The sequence below is a fragment of the Berghia stephanieae genome, chromosome 1, assembly GCF_034508935.2.
Source record: "Berghia stephanieae isolate SIO BIC M18660-M18661 chromosome 1, UCSD_Bste_1.3, whole genome shotgun sequence".
NCBI classification, from domain to species: domain Eukaryota; kingdom Metazoa; phylum Mollusca; class Gastropoda; order Nudibranchia; family Aeolidiidae; genus Berghia; species Berghia stephanieae.
Window position 1 is genome coordinate 80,917,379 of NC_088360.1, and position 7,500 is coordinate 80,924,878.

Here is a 7,500-nt window from a genome sequence, read left to right on the forward strand (position 1 = left end):
AGATAGGGAGAGAGAGAGAGAGAGAGAGAGAGAGAGAGACAGACACGCACGCACACACAGAGTGGGAGAGAGAGTGGGAGATATATATATATATATATATATATATATATATATATATATATATATAATTTTAATATTTACCACAATGTTACCACAATTTACCACTATTCGTACCATATTTATATCCAACACGATTTAATATATAAGAGAGAGAGTGAGAGAGAGAGAGAGAGAGAGAGAGAGAGAGAGAGAGAGAGAGAGAGAGAGAGAGAGAGAGAGAGAGAGAGAGAGAGAGAGAGAGAGAGAGAGAGTAATGGTCAGTTAGTTGCCCGAGTCAGTCAGTTTAAGAGTGAAGGAGCGGAAGAAGTAGTCTATTACTGGGGAAGTCTGGGGTAGTTGCAGTCGTAGTAAGTAGTGTAGTGTAGTTGTAAAATAGGGGATGCCTTCTTGAGCTAAGGGAAGTAACCCAAGTATTCCTTCAACTAACGCTAAAATAAAAGAAAAGAAAACCTAGTGTATTTAACCAACAAACCATCGAACCTTCACAAAAGAAGAGAGAGAGAGAGAGAGAGAGAGAGAGAGAGAGAGAGAGAGAGAGAGAGAGAGAGAAGAGAGAGAGATTGAGAGAGAGAGATAGATAGATAGATAGATAGATAGATAGAGAGAGAGAGAGAGAGAGAGAGAGAGAGAGAGAGAGAGAGAGAGAGAGAGAGAGAGAAGAGTAGATTGAGTAGATAGATATGATAGATAGATAGATAGTAGTAATAGAGAGAGAGAGTAGGGAGGCAGTAGAGATAGAGAGGAAGAAGAGAGAGAAGACGAGTAGAGAGAGTAATGGTCAGTTAGTTGCCCGAGTCAGTCAGTTTAATAGTGAAGGAGCGGAAGAAGTAGTCTATTACTGGGGCAGTCTGGGGTAGTTGCAGTCGTAGTAAGTAGTGTAGTGTAGTTGTAAATAGGGGATGCCTTCTTGAGCTAAGGGAAGTAACCCAAGTATTCCTTCAACTAACGCTAAAATAAAAGAAAAGAAAACCTAGTGTATTTAACCAACAAACCATCGAACCTTCACAAAAGAAAAAAAAAACAACCCTAGTACTGCTCTGCAGTACATTTCAATACTTAATGACAATTGATGTGGAGAACCAAAACAATGGTCTTATAAGGAAATTTACAAATCAATCAAGGTTTTTCTTCAGAAGTGCGAAGTGACAAGATATCGCTCTAATATAGTAACACCTAACTAGCACTAGATATCGCTCCAGCATGTTGGTAATCTCAAAAATAAAGTCACTAAAGCTACAAAAAGGAAGGTACTTCTGTAAAATAGTAGTCCCTGCTGAGCTGAGTAATTTTACAGCTGTTTTGACTAGCACCAGTTTGCCACATTGGATTTGTTGTATTTATTTTTATATAATGCTAATGTGCAATCTACATTTAAAATAAAAGTGGCATATATAATTCATAATTTCTTCTAAATTGACACGATTCCGATTTAATCTTCACTTCAATCCCAACCGAGACAATTTTTTTTCAATATTATTTTTTTTTCACTTCTAGATGCAGCCTAATCTTACTTCTTTTAAATTTCATGTATTTTTAACAGCTTGTTCTTCTTCTTATTATTTTATTGGCTTCTTTTCATAGTAATTATCGTTTTTATCAGCATACTGTTACCATGCGTTATTGTTACTTTAATGTGTTGCTCTGTTAGAGCGATATCTAGTTTTACCTGCTAGGTCGCGCTAGGTATCACTCAGAAAATTTCGCACTGATCACATTTACTTTGTTAACTATTGTAGCATAATAATGATAAAACATAGTAAAAGCGTACTGATGACAACAATAATGACAAATTAATGAAAGAAAAAAGAAGAAAATTACAGAAAAACAATACGAAGAAGATAAATAAACAAATCAACTGAAAAAAGCATTGAAAAAAAGAAGTCTTAAAAAAATAATACCAGCAAGGAAACAGATAAATAGAAGTAAAAGAAAGGAATTAATAATGAAAAATAAAGTTGTCCCAGGATCTTCCAATCAAGAGTGAAACAGCTTAACCACCACGCTACAGATCCACCCAACTTGTGGAGATATTATCATGTCTACTTAGAATAAATTATAAAAAAATATGAATTATTCCACTTCTGTTTTGTTATTTTTAGTGTAAATCATCAGAAAAAAAAAGCTTTAAAGATGTTTTCTTTTTTATAATTTTACTGACTCTATTTGTGCGATGCACAAAATGCTGGAGCTAAATTTAGTGTATTGTTAGCTGTCGCTCTACCAGAGCGATATATAGTATTGCGTTACGTCGCTCGATTAGAACAACATCTAGTCACTTCGTATATACATGTAGGAAGTGGTTATTCAGTATCAGATACTGAATAGTGCTTTGCCACTATTCAGTATCCATAAGGAACTCTTTTTTATAGAGAGAGTGAAAAGTGCGACAATCTCGGTTGAACTGCTGACCTACTTCCAGATTGAACACGTGCAGTAACTGACAGCCCGATTCAAAGTTGTAAAAATATTTTGATCGAAATTTTTAAATTTCTGCTATCGTGCAATTAACATAGTTCAAAATAAGAGAGGCAGTCAAATACATTTTTTAATGTCTGAATAGACATGATTAAATGTCTCTAAAAGTTCAGTGACACCATGGCATGGTGGATATAAGCTGTTTGACTCTGAGCTTAAGGTTCGAGAGTTCAAATCCCGGTAAGGTTAACTTTTTTATTTTTTTTCCCCAATATTTTTTAAAAATACCTTCTGTCTATTTATATTTTTTAAACTTTTGTTTTAATAATTTTATTTGCTTGAAATATACTTTAATGTTGATAATATATTATTGTTCTTTTATTATTATTATTATTATTATTATTATTATTATTATTATTATTATTTATTATTATTATTATTATTATTATTATTATTATTATTATTATTATTATTATTATTATTATTATTATTATTATTATTATTATTACTTACTTACTCACTTACTATTATTATTATAGTTGTTGTTGTAATCGTCATCACCGTCATTATTATAATTATGGTTATGATTTTTTTTTTAATCAAGTAGTTGGAGTAATTTAATCAGTTATCGATTTATTACGAATATCTTTTATGTGTTATCATCGCGTTGTTGTTTTTCATTATTGTGCTTTCTATTGTTTATTACTTTTTAAAATCTTGCTTTTTTCTGTTGTTGTTGTCCTCCTTGTTGTTGTTGTTTGTTTGTTTGTTTTGTCATCTAAGACAAACCCGATTCATTATAAATTCATTTTTAATTGAGCGATGTACTTCCGAGAATTACTTGCCGTATTATATTGAAATTTACATGACAATAATAATAATAATAATAATAATAATAATAAAATAATAATAATAATAATAATAATAATAATAATATAATAATTATATTATAATAATAATAATAATAATAATAATATAATAATAATAATAATAATAATAATAATAATAATAATAATAATATTAATAATAATGATAATGATAATAATAATAAGTAATAATAATAATATAATAATAATAATAATAATAATAATAATAATAATAATAATAATAATAATAATAATTAATAATAAATAATAAAAATAATAATAATAATAATAATTTAAATAGATACTGAATATTAGACTACAATTGACATCTATTTACTGAATACACGTGGTATTTTTATGGATGTTTCTTTTTTTACGAAACCTGCCAAAACACGCCGAAACCCGACAAAGTTATGGGAAGTAGGCAGCAGTGGGGAGTGAACCTGGGACTCAGGGAAGTGTACACCATTGGGGAGTGAACCTGGGACTGGGTTTCGTTTTTAAAAAAAGCAATTACTTTTTTACGAAACCCGCCAATATCCGACAAAGTTATGGAAAGAAAGTAACAGTGGGGGAGTGAACCCGAGACTATGGTTTTTCGGCGGGTTTTGGCGGGTTTCGTAAAAAAGTAATTGCTTCATTCTCGTCTGGTACCCAACTCCCATAGTTCGGCTTCATTTCCCACTGGTATCCATCTTCCATAGTCCCAGGTTCATTTCCACTGATTTCCTCTTTTCACAGTCCCAGGTTCACTCCCAACCGGTGTGCACTTCCCTGAGTCCCGGTTCATTGCCCAATGGTGCCCACTTCCCATAACTTTTGACAATTTCGGTAGGTTTCGAAATAAAAGTACATTCTGAGCTCACGGTCCACTGATATCAGCCTCTCGCAGTCCCGGGTTCAATCCTCATCGGTGTCCAAATCCTAGATTCACTCCCACTGCTGCCTGCTTCCCATAACTTTGTCGGCTTTTGGCGGGTTTCGTAAAAAAGTAATTCCCTCCCCCTTGGTATTGCTTTTTTACAAAATCCAGAGTCCCAGATTCAATTCCCACAAGTGTACACTTCCCTGATTCTCAGGATCACTCCCACTGTTGCCTACTTCAATAACTTTGTCGGATATTGCCAGGTTTAGTCGGGTTTTGTAAAAAAGTAATTGCTTTTATGTGAAACTCGCTGAAACCCGCCGAAAACCAGAGTCTCAGGTTCACTCCCTACTGGTGTACACTTCCCTGAGTCTCAGGTTCACTCCCCACTGTTGCCTACTTCCCATAACTTTCTCGGATATTGCCAGGTTTTCGTCGGGTTTCGTAAAAAAGTAATTGCTTTTATGTGAAACTCGCTGAAATCCACCGAAAACCAGAGTCTCAGGTTCACTCCCCACTGGTGTACACTTCCATGAATCTCAGGTTCACTCCCCACTGTTGTCTACTTCCAACAACTTTGTCGGATATTGCCGGGTTTCGTAAAATAGCAATTGCTTTTATATGAAACTCGCTGCATCCCGACGAAAACCAGAGTCTCAGGTTCACTCCGCACTGGTGTATATTATTTCCATGAATCTCAGGTTCACCCCCCACTGTTGCCTACTTCAATAACTTTGTCGGATATTGCCAGGTTTCGTCAGGTTTCGTAAAAAAGTAATTGCTTTTATGTGAAACTCGCTGAAATCCGCAGAAAACAAGAGTCTCAGGTTCACTGCCCAGTGGTGTATACTTCCATGAATCTCAGGTTCACTCCCCATTGTTGCCTACTTTCAAAATCTGTAGGATATTGCCGGGTTTCGTAAAAAAATAATTGCTTTTATGTGAAACTCGCTGAAATCCGTCGAAAACCATAGTCTCAGGTTCACTCCCCACTGGTGTACACTTCCCTTAGTCTCAGGTTCACTCCCCACTGGTGTACACTTCCCTGAATCTCAGGTTCATCCCTCCTCCCCCCCCCCTACACACACACGCACACCACACACACACACACGCTGCTGCCTACCTCCCATAACTTTGTCGGATATTGCCAGGTGTCGTCGGGTTTCGTAAAAAAGTAATTGCTTTTTATTACGAAACCCAGTCCCAGGTTCACTCCCCACTGGTGTACACTTCTCTGAGTCCCATATTCACTCCCACAGCTGCATTCTTCCCATAACTTTGTCAGGTTACGGAAAAAAAAAACACCGTATTATAGTGCAAAACCACTATTCAGTGTCAGATACTGAATAGTGCAAAACCGCTATTCAGTATCTGATACTGAATAGTGCAAAACCACTATTCAGTATCAGATACTGAATAGTGCAAAACCACTATTCAGTATCAGATACTGAATAGTGCTAGCCATACATGTATATCACTTTCACAGAGTTGACACCCAACACCTGCCTTTTTAAATGCTACTAAAATTGACAAATTGAATAAATAACATAAACGAAATGTCATTCGACACCCGAAACTCGGGTGTATCCTGTCACCAGATTGTTTGACACGCATGCGTATGTTTAGAATTAACTACCTTCAAGAACATTTATCAGCATGGTGGTATGGCTAAATGACTGTCTCAAGGCAGGACTAATCAAAATGCTTAGGGAAGAAACGATACAAAAAGTTGAACAATTCGAATATAAACTCTTCGTCCAGCATAACAAAACAAAGAAACTGTCTCATAAACAGAATTTAGTGTTCGCTCCGGGTTGAATGGAATTTGAATGAAACGAACGCCATAGACTTACAATAGTTCAGCACACGACCCGCGTGGTGTGCTGAGAGGAAGGTGTGATACTATAAACTTAATTGTAGCCCTGAAGTTATGCAACTGCAGGACCCAGGCAACATGCCCAGTAAACGGCAATTAATTGCCTGTCTCAAAACGTTATTTATCAAGCCACAGTTACACGACCAGACACACCCAAACAAGAAACATACATTGGCCTCAATGAGTGTTCATTCAAAACCAGATACAACCTGCATAAATCTTCCTTCAGAAACATACACAAACGACATTCTACTGCACTAAGCGAACACATTTGGAACCTCGAAGAAAAAAAACATACAACACAGCATCACATAGAAAATCATCTCCAGAGCATAGTTTTACTCCCCCTCTTCTAAGATTTGCAACCTCTGCTTAGAAGAAAAATTCTTCATCACCACAAAACCGAACATGACAACACTCAACAGAAGAAGCGAACTAACATCTTCATGCAGACATAGAAACAAACACCTGTTATGTAATTACGAACATCCATAAACAGGGAAGCTAGAAAAATACGAAAAAACACAACAATCTACTTTCGTTTCCACTTCCTGATTAGAGCTAATGCTTGAAACAATGTTGTAGAAGTTAAATAATTCATAATTATTATTCTTGAAATGTTTATATATACACACACACACATATATATATATATATATATATATATATATATATATAGTGTGTGTGTGTGTGTGTGTGTGTGTTTGTGTATGCGCGCGCTTGGCTAAGAAACTCACAACATTTCCATCCAGAAATTTAACGGACCAACACTTGGTCGTTTAATAAAGTTTAGTGAGAATTACTCATAAACGTCGAAGGCGAAAAACAATAACAAAGACCTCAGTGACGTCAATATATATATATATATATATATATATATATATATATATATATATATACTCGTATATATATATATATATATATTATATATATATATATATATATATATATACATACATAATACAAGCTAAAAGCGAAGAGTGCTCAACAAGGTTGACAATAACAATGAAGCGAGGTATTAGAAATTTAACGCTTGTTGACGGTCAACATAATATACGTTATAATAAATTTCTGCCATCTTCGAGATTGTGTAAAATTTTTTCTTGTTATGACAGTTGAAGTTCTTCCGATATTTTTCACTTGTTTAGTAAGTGTTTCCATGCACGTAACAAAAAAACAAACCCAGAGAATTTTTCCTTTGACTTTAAATGTCAACAGCGCATGAATTTTTTTTGACAGGCTGCATAGTTGTAAGGAAATAATATGTTAAATTCTACAATGAGTGAACCCCTTTTAATATTGACAACTGACAACAAAGACATTGATTCATGTCACTATAAACATTTTTCGGAAACACCAAATACTCCAATTTCAAACTGCACGGCATTTGGTAATTAAAAGTATTGTTGATGAATTCC

At 34.8% G+C, this 7,500-nt stretch overlaps 1 protein-coding gene across 1 annotated transcript in view; it reads left to right on the forward strand.

Annotated features, from left to right (window-relative positions):
* Positions 1-7,500, forward strand: part of LOC144958671 (angiotensin-converting enzyme-like) — an 80,055-nt gene that overhangs the window by 5,586 nt on the left and 66,969 nt on the right. The gene's annotated exons all lie outside the window — the stretch shown is intronic.